Here is a 15262-nt window from a genome sequence, read left to right as displayed (position 1 = left end):
GGAATTCTGTTTAGCATAAACATGCTGCAGATTAGAGCTTTGCATGAAAATTTGAACTGGATTAAAAATCCATTCACATTAAATTTTTACTTTTTTAACTAAAAACATTGTTACGTACAATATATTTTGATCATATTCTTCCCACTCCCCCAACTTTTCTCAGAACCCCTGAACCTTGCTACTTATTCAATAAGACAAAAAGTACTCACCCCTTCCCCAAAGAAACCCACCAAGGATGTACCCAGTGACACTGCATTGAAGAAAATGTAATTTCCCTTTTCCAGTAGATATCAATTGTAAACAGTTTCTTGGCTAGGGATGGGGTTTATGTCCACTTCCTCTTCTTAGTGCTGGGATTTTGTCTGTTTTGAACCTGTGCAGGTCTTGTGCATGCCACCACAGCTGAAATGGACACCATCATTCAAGGAAAACAGTAGCCTACGGATTGGCAAAAGACCAATTATACATTTAATAGAAGGTTAATATATAGAATATACAAATAACTACAAAAAAAAAAGCTAAACATGAAGGAAAAATAACCTTGTTGAAAAATGGTGTATAGAGAACTAGAGAGTTCTCCAAAGATGAAAAACAAATTGGCTGAGAAATATTTTTAAATTTAATTTTAATTTTATTAATTTATTCAGATTACAACTCAATTGTTATCCCATCACTTGTATCCTCCCATTTCTCCCTCCCTCCCACTTTCACCCTATTCCCCTCCCCTAGGTCTATGACCAAGAGGGACCTCCTCCCCCACTATATGGCCATAGGCTATCAAGTCTCATCTTGGTAGCCTGCTTATTCTTTCTTTGAGTGCCACCAGGCCTCCCCACCAAGAGGAGGTGGTCAAATATGGAGCACCAGAGTTCATGTCAAAGTTAGTCCCCACACTCCACGTAACTGTGGAGAATGTTCCGTCCATTGGGTAGATCAGAGTAGGGGTTCGATGTTTGCTATTGTATTGTCCTTGGTTAGTGCAATAGTTTGAGCAGACACCCCTGGGCCCCGATCCACCCATCACAATGTTCTTCTTGTACGTTACTAGAACCCTCTGCGTCCTTCTATTTCCCCACGTCCTATATTTCTCTTACCTAGAGTCTCAGTAGGATGTCTTCACATCTATCCCAATCTCCTGGTAAGTGAAGACTTTTGTGGGACGTGCCTTTTGGGTTAGTGCCCAGGTATAAGTGAGTATATACCATGTGAGTCTTTCTGCTTCCAGGTTAATTCACTCAGTATGATCATTTCTACTCCCATCCATTTGTTCGCAAATTTTGGGATTTCCTTGTTTTTTAATAGCTGAGTAGTATTCCATAGTGTAAATGTACCACAGTTTCTTTATCCATTCTTCTACTGAGGAACATTTAAGTTGTTTCCAGGTTCTGGCTATTATGAATAAGGTTGCTATGAACATGGTTGAGCATATGTCCTTGTTGTGTGGTGGAGCATTTTTCTGTATATATTCCATGGAGTGGAATAGCTGGGTCTTGAGGAAGCTCTATTCCCAGTTTTCTTAGAAAGCACCAGATAGATTTCCAAAGTGGTTGTACAAGTTTCCATTCCCATCAGCAATGAAGGAGTGTTCCTCTTTCTCCACATCCTCTCCAGCATGTGGTGTCACTTGAATTTTTTATCTTAGCCATTCTAATGGGTGTAAGATGGAATCTCAGAGTCGTTTTGATTTGCATTTCTCTGATGATGACTGAGAAATACTTTTAATGATGTTCAACATCCTTTATCATCAGGGAAATGCAAAACAAAACTAGCCTGAGATTTCAATTTATCCCAATCAAAATGGTCACAATAGATAAAACAAATCATAGTACACACTGGTGAGGATGCAGACAAAAGTGAACACTTATTCAAATTGGTTGATACAGCCACTATCAAAATTGATGTGGCAGTTCCTCAAGTCAATGATAATGGGTATCCCTCAAGATCAAACTACACCATTCTTGTTTATATACCCAGGGGGCTTGACATCTTAATATGGAGATAGTTGCTTATCCATATCCATTACTACTCTATTCATAATGCCAGAAAAAAGCCTAGATGTCCATCACTGATGAATGGATTATAAATATATTATACATTTACACAGTGAGATATTATTCTACTGTTAAGATAAATGAAATTATGAAATTTGCAGATAAATTGATGGAAATAGAACCATCTTAAATGTGGTGACCTAACCCCCAAAGTGACAAATAGTGCATGTTTTCTCTTACATTTGGATGTTAGCTTTTAACACACGTTTGCTTCAATCAGAAAAATAGCAGAGGTTAAGTAACTATAAGGAACCAAAATGTGGGTGAGGAGGAAGGGGAAATAGAACACAGTTTTGGAGAGAGATAAAAGGGAAAATGGGATTAAGTGAGGAGAGTGCGATATGAAGGCAGGGAAAAGAAAGGACTATGGGAGAGTAACAACTAATAGTAAAGGTCTTTTAAAAAGTCACATGGAAAAAAAAGTCACGTGGAAACCAACTACTGTAGAAGCTTCCTAAAATATATACATATGTGATAGGCACTTAAATGAAGTTTCCATATCATAGGGGAGAGAATGCTCCAACGAGACATCTCATGTCACCAAGTAAAACCTCAGTTCTAGGACTGGGTTATATCTTGTTGAGCCATTGGTCAAAGGGATCTCAGAGACCCTCTCCTAACCACAGACTACAGCCAAGGATACTGGTTACCCTCCACAAACTGTAAGACCCTATTGCTGAAGACACCACTTTCTTCAGTCATTAAACATGGACAAATTGAGCTGGTGTCCAACTAGAAGCTTCATTTCTATGATGAATGTTCATGTTGCTGAAAGGTACTTTGCACACTACTGGAGGAGGAAAGTAATAGTCAATGTCACCCAGATACAATCCTGTAACCTACAACAGAGACCTGTTTGCGAGATATGCTGATATAATAGTGACACAAATGTTATGGGAGTAAAGCAACAACTTTATTGTTGTTGTTGGATTTGAGGCTCACTCTGTGAGACAGAAACCAAACCGAATACTGCTAAAATGGCAGTATCATTTTAAATGATGCTGAACAACCTGAAACTAGAAAGCCATGGGTCCTAGGGGAAAAAAACCTACTGCTATAATTCTGCTAAAGAAATTTAGCAATTAAATGACTCCTAATGACATACTGCTATACTCATAGAGCAAAATATTACTTAACCCCCACTAGAGATACTTTTTTCTAGTAGTAGATGTTAATTAAGAGAGGCCACAGCTAGGTAATGTTCAGAGGGTGAGACACTTCCGACTATGAAGTCCTAAATAGACTCTTTTTTTTTTTTTTTTTTTTTTTGGTTTTTTGAGACAGGGTTTCTCTGTGTAGCCTTGGCTGTCCTGGACTCGCTTTGTAGACCAGGCTGGCCTCGAACTCACAGCGATCCGCCTGCCTCTGCCTCCCGAGTGCTGGGATTAAAGGCATGCGCCACCACGCCCGGCTTAAATAGGCTCTTCTTATCAAGCCCTTATGCCATCAAGGCTCAGAGATCAATGTGGAAGAAAAAGCTGAAAGATTGGGAGAGCCAGAGGGGGATGATGACAAAGAAATAACATCATCCAAACACAACAAACAGCTATCTCAGAGATTTTTGCAATGCTTAAAAGACTTATTTTGTAAGGGCCTGAAAAGTCTCTGAAGGAGACCCCAGACTCAAATAGTATGTAAAAACTAAGAGTGTTTATTCTGTAGAAACAGACATCATGCAGGAGTCAACCATCCATACAAAATGGCAGCAATCCCCGAGGAGGAGCTCATAGGCTCTTTTAGAGGCCTCTAGGGGAATCTATTTGTGGCTATATGACTCTAACTGAGATTTGCCCAGGGAGGCTACCTGACTCCAGCTGGGATTGGCCAGTGCCTGTGGAGGCTACATGACTCTAGCTATGGGCCTTTTAGCAATGTTCTGGTCTCTAAATTTTACCACTTAAATGAGTGTGTGTGTGTGTGTGTGTGTGTGTGTGTGTGTGTGTGTGTGTGTGTGTGTGTATACAGATACACACATGAATGCAGGTGCCCACAGATGTCAGAGGTATCAGACGCCTTGGAATTGGAGTTCAGTATCTGTAAGAACGGCAAGTGTTCTTTACTATCTAGCCATATTTCTAGCCCCAATATATTCTATTTTTAAATGTTTTTATTTATTACTTGAGAGTTTTACATACGTACACAATGTGTTTTGATCATATAGACCCCTAAACTTCCATTCCAAATTCTCAGAGACCTCCTACTACTATGTTCCCATCTAAATTCTGTCCTTTTCTTGTTATGACTCATTGAGTACAATAGCGTGGCCTGTATGTTCAAGGGTGTAGGAGTATCCCTTGGAACATAGGCAACATATTAAGAACACACCTCTGAAGAAAACTGTTGCTCCCCAAGCAGGGGATGTGCAGGCAACCACAGATGCTGCGATTTCACAGGTACAACAACCTTGGGGAGTCCAGAAGATGCCATTTTGTAGCTATCCTCATCCTCCGGCTCCTTTCTACCTCTTCTGCATTGTTCTCTGAGCCTAGTGAGTAGGGGTCGTGATACACATGTTCCAGTAAGAGCTGAGAATACCACAGTCACTTCTTCCCTGCATGTTGACCACTTATAAATCTCTTCACTACTCACTGTCCATTGTCAGGTTAAAAAGGCTTCTCTGATGAGGGCTGCGGTGGTTTGAATGAGAAATGTCTCCCACTGTCTGGGGTATTTGAATACTCGTCCTCCATCTATAGGTCATGTTTTGGAAGGCTTAGGAGGTATGGCTTTGTTGGAGGATGTGTGTCACTGGAGGTAGCTTTGAGAGTTTAAAGACTTGCATTATCTCAAGTTCTCTCTCTCTGTTTCATGCTTGCAACATGAAGATGTGAGCACCCAGTGTCTTACTCCAACCACCATGTCTCCACTTTACCATCATCTTAGTCACTTTCTATTGCTACAACACCATGACCAAGGCAGCTCTTATAAGAGGAAGCATTTAATTTGGGGCTTGCTTGCAGTTTCATAGGTTTAGTCTATTATCATTATTGCAAGAAACATGCTGGAGAATAGTTCAGAGCTACATCCTGATCTGCAGGGCATAGGTGAGAGACTAGGTCTGGCTTGGGGCTTTTAAAACCTCAAAGCCTAACACCAGTGGTGTAGTTGATCCAACAAGAGCATACCTACTGTAGCAAGGTGACACCTCCCAATCCTTCTCAAATAGTGCCACTTCCTAGTAACAAAACATTCAAATAAATGAGGATATAGGGAGCAGTTCTTATTAAAACCACCACAGTCAGGTCAGAGGAGAGGATATCCGATTGAGACTTTAGGCAAGAGTAGCATGGAAGAAAGAGGAAATAGTAGGACCCACAGGGTCCTGGAAACCTACAAGAAGAACTTTATGACAGGCAGATCTGGATCCTGGGGTCCTCCTCAAACTAAGGCACCAGCCAAGGAGAATATAGGCAATAAGCTTCGAACTCCTACTAGGACCTAGCCGACGAACATGATATTCTCCACCGTTGAGTGGAGAGTGAGATCTGACTCTCACACGAACTCTGGTGCCCCTTTTCTGACCATGTCCCCCGGATGGGGAGACCTGGTGGCACTCAGAGGAAGGATAGCTAGTTACCAAGAAGAGACTTGATATTCTGAGAGCATATATAGGGGGAGGAGGTCTCCCTCAGTCACAGACACAGGGGAGGGGAGAAGGGGAGAAATGGGAGGAAGGGAAGAATGGGAGGAAACAGGTGAAGGGCTAACAATCGAGATGTAATATGAATAAATTAATAATAATAAAAAAAGAGAACAAAACCATAAAAAAAAAACACCACAGTCATGTGCTTTTATTAATCTAATACTATAAGTCCAAATAAACACTCCTATAACATTAGAAAAAGGGCTAAGAACTCCATTAATCTAAGATTTTCAACATTACATTGACCAGTGAACTACTAGTTTGGACCTCATGTAACTGCAACTACAAAACTTGTTTTGGCATAGAAAAAAAAATCACAAACTTATGAAATTCAGCCAATAAAAGGAAGGACCATTATGGTCTTTATAATATGAACCATTGTGAAAAAAAGTCACAAGTTTGTAAAAGAAAAAAGTCAGTCATAAAGTTTTGTCATAAATTTGAGTGATCAAAATGTCTCATTGATGATAATCATTAGAGATTTGGAGAAATGTTTAGTAGTTATCCAAACTTGTATGTGGCTATTTCAAGCATATAACAGTGTTCACAAGAAGAAATGAAACAAAAAAGTTTTCATACTGTATGATTTTCTTTCCCAAATGCTTTAGAGTGTGTGTACTTACAAACATAGAAATAGAGTGATTGCTAGGCAGCACAGGGAAGGGGAAAGGCAAGTGATTGCTAGTTGGTACAAAGTATCTTAATTGTTTGATGAAAATATTTTGAAATTAAACCACTTCAAAGAGAATGTACTTGAAAGGGGGTGAAATCTATTATACATAGATAATATCTCAGTAATAATAATGAGTAGTAGTAGTAGTAGTGTAAGAAAAATGTTCACCAATGGAAATGAAAAACTCTCAATAAAAGATGTAAAGTATTTTTATAAGGAGGTTTTATATATGTTCAAAATCTAGTAATATAAACTTTAACAATCATCATAATCTGTTGTACAAAGAAGACACAATGAATTTTGCACGAAGTCCCACATGGATGGGCCTATCCATCTTGGTAAGTTATAAAAACACTCATTCTGGGGAATGTTAACATACTGCAAGTGTTGGAAACTTCCATGTCACAGTATCCTGTACTCCATAGTAAGTTTAAGATGTGCTAGCCCCATTAACTAGCCTTGAGGGAACTACAAAGAAACATCTATGCCTAAGGGAGGTAGTTAGAGACAGTGTGACCACCTGGGGCTAGAAACTGGGGGAGCTATGGGGCTCAGACCTTTTGGGGACTCTCACAAACAAGGAGGTCTTAGTGTTTTATTTGAATTTAAGAGATAAAATGATCTTGGAAATCCCAGCAAGGTTAGAAAGGTTAGAAGTTAGTTTTAACTCCTCTTAAAAGTATTCCCTAAACCTCCAATTATTTGTTTACTTACTCATTTAAAAAAATATCCATTGGAGCCGGCAAGGAGGCTCAGTGGACAAAGGTGCCTGATGACCTGAGCTCAATCTCCTGGTCCCACATGGTAAAGGAGAGAGCTGGCTTCTGAACATTGTAAACCTCTGAATTTCATATGTATGACATGGCAGACATTCACCTCCATACACACACATGTGTACACAAACACACACATACACACACAAATAAACCATCAGACATGTATCAGCGGCTATTCTAGGTTCGGGGAACACAGGAACAAACAAACCAAAACAAATATCTTCCCCTGACCTCATTGAATGGTTGTAAATATTTAAAACATCAGAAGATAACAAGTGCTTTGTATGTAGACTGCCTCAAGGAAGGAGACGGTTTACTGGTAGAGCAGAACAAACTGATGGCTTTCTGTGTTGGGAAGGATTTAGTTAGAAAGTGACATATAAGCAAAGATCAGAAGGAATGGGTAGCCATGGACAAGTCATAGAATATATGGGTGTAGAATATTTAAGGCAAGGAAAACATTCAGTGCAAAGATTCTGAGGCAGGGACATGCCTGCCTGATACATTGGAAGAATAACAAAGTACTCACGTGTCTTCCTTATGGTTTTATTGCTGAGGAGAGATACCATGACCATGGTAACTCTTCTAAAGGAAAACAATTAATTGGGGCTGGCTTACAGTTTAGAGGTTTAATACATTATCTGTATGCCAGGAAGCATGGTGTCATGCAGGCAAACATGATGCTGGAGAGGTAGCTGATAGTTCTACATCTGGATCCATGGACAGCAGGAAGAGAAAGTGACATTGGGCTTGGCTCGAGCATCTGAAACCGCAAAGCCCATCCCCAGTGACATACTTCCTTCAACATGGCTACTCTTATTCCCATAAGACCACACATCCTAATAGTGCCATTCCCTGTAAGCCTATGTGGGGCCATTTTTATTCAAACAACCACACTATGTGCCTAGTTCATTTGGGGCAGAAAAATGGTGGGAATGGAAAGTAAAATAAACAAACATGAAAGATGGAACTCTTGGAAGGCCTCTCGGGGCTTTGTGAAGTCCTTAGGTGTTGCCCTGTGTACTTTGGAAAGGCCTAGAGAACTTCAATCCATTTTTAACAGGGCTTGTTTAAGTTCTTGTTGACAATCAACAATAGTGGACAATGACTGAGCCATCAATCAAGACATAATTTTATTAACCCAGAAAAAAGATGACTTTGGCCTAGTTCAGAATGGTGATTGTGAAGGTGGTGTGGTCTGTTTAAATGTATGTTTTGAGGATAGAGATGATTGAATTGTTATATGAGTTGTTTTGTTTTTCTGAGACAGGGTTTCTCTGTGTAACCTTGGCTGTCATGGACTTATTTTGTAGACCAAGCTATCCTCAAACTCACAGAGATCCGCCTGCCTTTGCCTCTCCAAGTGCTGGGATTAAAGAGACATGTCACTGTGCCTGGCTTGTTATGTGAATTTTTAGTGATAGTGAGGTCAAGAATAATTATAATTGGGCCTGAACATTATTTAATCAACTTGGTTATTGCCTATCTCAGAATGATTGATCCCTAGTTGCTGCTGGGGTTAGATCTGACCTTGATGGGGAAGGAAGTAAATATGCAAAGTCAATGTGCTAAGGCCTTTGTTTTATTTTCATAAGTGCTTGGCAATTGATTTCCTGGAACTGAGATATACACAAAGTACAATATTCCTTTAAGGACAAGCAAACCAGGACACTATTAACCCCTAATCAGATTGCTGCAGACTTCTTTAACACTCGCTACACATTCTTTTTCTTAACCATCTCCCATCTAGACACTTTAGTAAACACATTCCAAGGACTTCCTCTCCTCCAATTTAGCTGAATTTTGTAAAAATAAATAAATAAATAAATAAAAGCAGGAAGTAATGATTTCAGAGTTGAAAGTTCACAGAACCCCATATTTTGCTGTCTGACTTCCCTCAGCTTGTTCATGTTGGAAATGGAAAGACCCAAATTCCAGAACACTGAGAATCATGGTCTGTCATCATCCTCATATGCTTCAGTAGGAATCTACGATTGGCCTTTTGAATCCATATGAGCCCAAAGTTCAAGGCCAAATTCAAAGAACATGGATAGGTGAGGAGAAATTATAGACATAAATTATCTAGAGAGAATGTTCTTAACTTAGATGCTCAAAAATATAACAAAAGAGCATTTGCTGACAAATATTTATATGTTCTAACATCAGGAGGGAAAAAGAAAGAAAGAAATAGAATGGCTCATAAGAGGATTATCTGACTTTTAGAAGATTAAAATACTCCAATTCAGCTATTCATGTTGTTTTCTGATAAGGCTAAAAAGGCTAGAAGGGATTTCCTGTCTTTTGTTTTGTTTTGTTTTTCGAGACAGGGTTTTTCTGTGTAGCCTTGGCTGTCCTGGACTCACTTTGTAGACCAGGCTGGCCTTGAATCGCAGAGATCTGCCTGCCTTTGCCTGCCTGAGTGCTGGGATTACAGGTTGGAGTCACCATGTCCTGCTTTGTTTGTTTGCTTGTTTTATCAGTTGTCTTCTTCTTCTCTTCCTCCTCCTTTCAAGCTCTTGCATTGGTCACCAAAAGAAACAACATATTATCAATAGCAAAACTGACATTAACACCTCGTTAAGCCTATTGCTCAGGAAGAGATCTCTTTTTATGGTGTCGAGGAGTAATTGTGATGACAAGAACTAACAAACCTAAGAATGTCTAAAACACTTGATCCATTTTTTGTTAACAGGTGTGTGTGTGTGTGTGTGTGTGTGTGTGTGTGTGTGTGTGTGTGTGTGTGTGTGTGTGTGTTTCTGGGGACTGAACTCAGGGCTTTGGGCTTTCCTAGGCAAGTATTCTACCAACACACCCCAACTCTATGATTTTGACATTTTTTATTTCAAACATACTTGTTTGAACCTCTGCTGTTTCTAAATCACCATGTCATCTACACTTAGATATGACCTTCAAAGGTGATTAAGCTAAGACTTTATTGGCTTCTTCATATATGGATGGGATAATAATCACACAATGTGTGTCACCATCTTGTACAACTTAGAGATGATCCTGCAGATACTTGGAGTTCAGATCCTAACCTCCTAAGGTCTTCTAAACCAGTGGCTAGGACAGCCTATTGTCTCCAGAAAAGCTAATAATGTCAACTGTGTTATTTCAAAAACTGCTACCCTGTGGTTAAATTCAAATTTATAGATATTATTAGATTTCCTTTTAGTATGGTGGTTGGGTGATCTTACTCTTTCTTGTGAGATGCTTGTAAAAAATTAAATTACACCTGGGCATTGTGGCACACACCTTTAATCCCAGCACTCAGGAGGCAGAGGCAGGTGGATCACTGTGTGTTTGTGGCCAACCTGGTCTACAAAGCAAGTCCAGGACAGCCAAGGCTACACAGAGAAACCCTGTTTCAAAAAGCCAAAACTACCCAACCACCCAACCAACCAACCAAAAAACAAAGACATATGTCTGGTCTTTCTAAGTTTTGCATTTGAAAGAACCCCAGGATTTGCCTGGGTATACTGGAGTGTGGAGTGATGTTATTATTATGCATTATTTCAATGGCATCAGCTGGGAAGTTACTTTGAGGAATAGCTATCTTGATGACTCAAAAATGTGGGCTTTATGTTGATTAGTATTTCTGCCAGTTGCATGGAAGCATGTTTTTACACAACTACAGATGTTGGCAGTCGATCCTTTCCTTCCATTGTTTGATGCTAGGATCCAAGACAGCTTTGAAGGAGAAAATCTTTGCTCATTGATCCATCTCCTGGGCTCTAAACCTCATAATTCATGTTCATGTGTCCCTAGTTTAGAACATCTCCCTTTATGGGTTCTGTGGACATATCATCAATCTTTCTCCTTCTTGCAAAAAGGTGTGCAGAGAATTCATATATTTATCCTGTACGCACAGACTTATAGGTTGCTACAAGTCTGGCTGCTAGCCATGAAATATGACCCAAGTCCTTGCTATGTAATCTGTGTTCTAGATTTGTAGAAGAGCAATGACCACACATCTGGAAGGCAGTGTGTGAAACTCTCACAAAGTGTGGAAGGTAAAGTATGACAGAAGTAGCCTGGCTGAGGGTAAACTAGGAAACCTTCTGGACCCAGAGGGATATCAAAGCTGATTCTGAAGGATGTATGTGGCACTAGTTAGTGTAGAGGTCTTTTCAGATATTGGAACCTTTGGTTTGACAGAGACGTCTTTGGTTTGGCTGGTCTGCATTGCTGACTAGCAGTTTTGGCTCTGTATCCTACCTGATCTGGGATTCCTAATGTCTCCTTCTCTACTGTTAAGTCTTAAACACTAGGACAAATGGCTAATTGATGTGTCTGTGTAATATATCAAAGTGGACCTGGCTGCCAGATTTTCCCAGCTTCTCTCAGTCCCTCCAATTTATGGCTGGCATATTCTGCTCCCTACCCCACTCATTCCCAACTCTCCAGCCCACGGTTTGGGTTGCCTTTCCCCTCAAGGCTCTTCTCTATGTAATCCAGCCATTTTGGTTACTCCCACCCCCACCCCCCTCTTTTTTTTTACCTTTTGCCCTCTTGGCTGCTGCACCTGATTAGACACCCCCCTAATCTCCCCCCCCCCCGGGTGTCTCTGCCTCTGGCTATGCTCTCCCTTTTATCCACAATAAACTTTCTCCTGCACCATACCCAGGAGTAGTCATACCCTTCCTTTTTACTCCTTTTTTTTTTTAAATGCACCTACTAGATGTCTATTTTACTAATTAGTCATCAGCCAAGGTGATGTTCCGTTAGTTGCTTCCTCCCATTGCATTGCCAGGCCTTGTTGCAGGAATGGGTGATAGGAGCACTTCCTGAAAATGGTTGTTTCCCCTAGAAAGTTCAGTTGTCTTGGTGGATTGTACACTCTTGATGAAGAATATTTCTGTTCAAACAAACATGAAGGAACAAGTACCTACCAGGTGCCTGGCCCCTGCTGTCTATACTCGGCCTTACCACTCTCACTTTCTACAGTTGATTATGGGGTCCAGCCACCTGCCATGGACCTTCCATTACTTCTCCCCTCTCGACAGTCTGCATTTATATGGAAGCTGTCTCTCCTTCTTTAGAGAAAGCAGTTCCATTTCTCTATGAAGCTAATGTTCTAGTCTACCAACCCTTGCCTCATTGGAGCTTTATGCCTCCATTATTGTTTCTCTTCCAATCATTTCTCTGTCAGGAAATCTCTCCTATAAGTTATGAATTCTTAAGAGCTTAAATGTGTATTTTTTTATATAATGTTTTAAAGTAGAAGGAAAGAAAAAAAAAGAAAAGATAGAAAGGTAAGGGTAAGAAGGAAAGAAGTAGGAAATAAAAAAATTTGAGCCTGAGAGATCCAGGGGATGGATAGAGGTCAAACAGAGCATCGTAGTCTTTAGGGTCAAGCAAGGGGTGGCCTCCTCTCTCTCATTACCACACGCCCTAGAGTTAGCCAGAACATCTTAAACACACCAGTTCCTTAATCTCTGCAATTTGGTTTCAATCCCACTTTTGATTTGCAACTGTCTCTTGATAGGCCTTTGTCTAGTAATACTTTCATTATCATGATTGGCTTTGATGGCTACTCCCTGCAACTCCCTTGAGGAATTGTTGGGCTTTTCCTTGGCATTTGTTCCTGATTTTAAAAAGGTTGTGGGCTGGGAATTTCTTTTACATTAAAAGAAGAAGAAGAAGAAGAAGAAGAAGAAGAAGAAGAAGAAGAAGAAAAAGAAAAAGAAGAAAAGAAAAGAAAAGAAAAAGCAGGTTTGGGGAGATGGCATAGTAGCTAAAGTGCTCACCGCACAACTTTGAGGACAAGAGTTCAGATTCCCAGAACTTCTGTAAATGTGAGGTGAGGGTGTTTGCTCACCTGTGATTCCCAAACTCAGACGGCAGAGATAGGAAATCCGAGGAGGAGGCTGGGTAGCCAGACTAGCCAGATTGGCAAACTCTGGGTTCAAGTGAAAGACCTTGCCTCAATGAATAAGCTGGGGAGTGATGGAAAATGACTTCTGACCTTGTACAGACACTGATGCATACCGGTCTATACCCACGCATGTAAACACACACATCTGTATATATACACACTCACTGACACACATAAATGATGAATAAATAAACAGATGAATGAATGTTCATCATTATTTTTCCCTCAGACTTACATGATTTTCCAAGGTCTTCTGAGCTCATTTTCATTAATTTAGTTAAGTCTATCTATAGCCTGGGAATTCCTATACATTTTTCCTTACAATGTGCTTTCAATCATTTTCACATCACCTTCCTTTTGAATGCAGCATTGCCCTAGTACCTCTTGTGCAGGGTACCCTTCTCCTCTGTCTTCACATTTCCCTTTCAGGCCTTGCTGAGCCCACAGGGGGGCTCCACTGCTGCCTAAGTGGGCCCAGAAAATGGGTGGAACTGCAGAAGCAGATAGTTCATGCATTTTGACCCATGCTAAGACATGACTGCCATGAGTTTGGAGTCAGAAGAGCTACATACTGGTTTTGGGCATAGAGTGGGCAACAGACAAAGATACCAACCAAAAATAAAACCATTCCAAAGTGAAAGGAAGATTCCACATGGGACTGATAGGCCTACCAACATTACAACTCCTTCCCTTATCTGCAAGCGTGCGCGCACACACACACATACACACACACCCACACACACCCCACTACAAGGGCAAGATGATTCCATACATGGTTCAGCGGTAGTCTTTTAAAAGAGTCCTTCGCTCTCTTTGCTAAAATACAAACCCAGCACTGAGTTGTGAGGTGCTAATTGAACACTGTTTAGGATTGACACAGGAATGAATATCATGGGAATGTAGGAGGAAAGGATGAATTCTGCCACAGAAAAGTAGAAGTAGGGGTGTCAAACATTTAGTAAAGGATTTAGTATAGGATTTAAATGGTGCTTGAAACAGGAGTAGGAATACTCTGCTATGCTTGCAGACAAGAGTCAGGCAGAGTTGTCCTCTGAGAGGCTCTCCACCCAGCAGTGCCTCAAAATAGATGCTAGGATTAACAGTTAAACATTGGGCAGAGCAGCTGGGTGTGGTGGTGCCTTTAATTCCAGCACTCACAGAGGCAGAGGCAGGTGGATCTCTATGAGTTAGAGGTTAGCTTGGTCTACAAAGCAAGTCCAGGATAGCCAAGGCTACAGACAGAAACCTTGTCTTGAACCCCCTCCTCCCTCCAAAACTAAAACAAAAACTAGAAAAAAAAAAAGTTGGGCAGAGCAAAGGAAGTCTTGTTGAAAAGTGGGGGGGTGGGGGAGGCTAGATGGATCTCAAGGAGACAAGAGCTCCACAAGAAGACCAACAGAGCAAACTACCCAGGGGCCAGAGGGGCTGTGGAGTCTGAAGCACCAACCAAGGACCATGAATGGACTGGAACTAGGCTCCTTACACAGATGTAGCAGATGAGCAGCTTCAGCTTTGTGTGGGTCTCCTAATAAGGGGAGCAGAGGCTGTCTCAGACATGGGCTCTGTTGCCTGCTCTTTGATCACTTCTCTCTGGCAGAGCTGCCTTATCAGGCAACAGAGGAAGAGGATGTGCTCAGTCCTGGTGCAACTCAATGTGCTGAGGAGTAGCTGAGGGGGTGTAGGGAGAAGAGTGAGGGAGGGTGGGATAAGGATTAGAGGAAGGAGGTGGCTACAATCAGAATGCTTCCCTTCTTAGGTCTGAAAATGCTGATGTTGCAGTCAATGCTCTGGTAACATTAATATCTGGAGACCTTGGTTTCTATAGGAGATCCTGGATCAGATGACTTATAAAAAATATCCAATTGCTTGTGATTATCTGACCCAGTTCTTGTTTTTTCCGGTTCTGCTCTATAATTTGCAACAATGTGTGCAAGGGCTGTCTTAATAGAATGTTTCATCTGTATCTAAGATGCCTTATAATGCTATAAAGAGAAGACGTTTTTTCATTCTTGCCCTCAATTTTTGACTTAAAATTTTACTTGCAGTAGTGTTTATATTGCGTTTTGGGTTTGGAGTATTTCTTCCACTTAACTCAATGTTCATCTCTTTCTGTTCACATGTACTGTGGCCACTTAACCTATTTCCAAACCCTGTCTTTCCTTGACCCATCAAACACCCTTGTCTCTGAGGACCTCAACAGGGAGGCCTACATCTGGATGACATTATGTGGCAATTGCTTTT

The sequence above is a fragment of the Acomys russatus genome, chromosome 22 (genome assembly GCF_903995435.1).
Source record: "Acomys russatus chromosome 22, mAcoRus1.1, whole genome shotgun sequence".
NCBI lineage: Eukaryota > Metazoa > Chordata > Mammalia > Rodentia > Muridae > Acomys > Acomys russatus.
The sequence above is the reverse complement of the archived record's forward strand: the minus strand, read 5'-3'. Positions refer to the sequence as shown.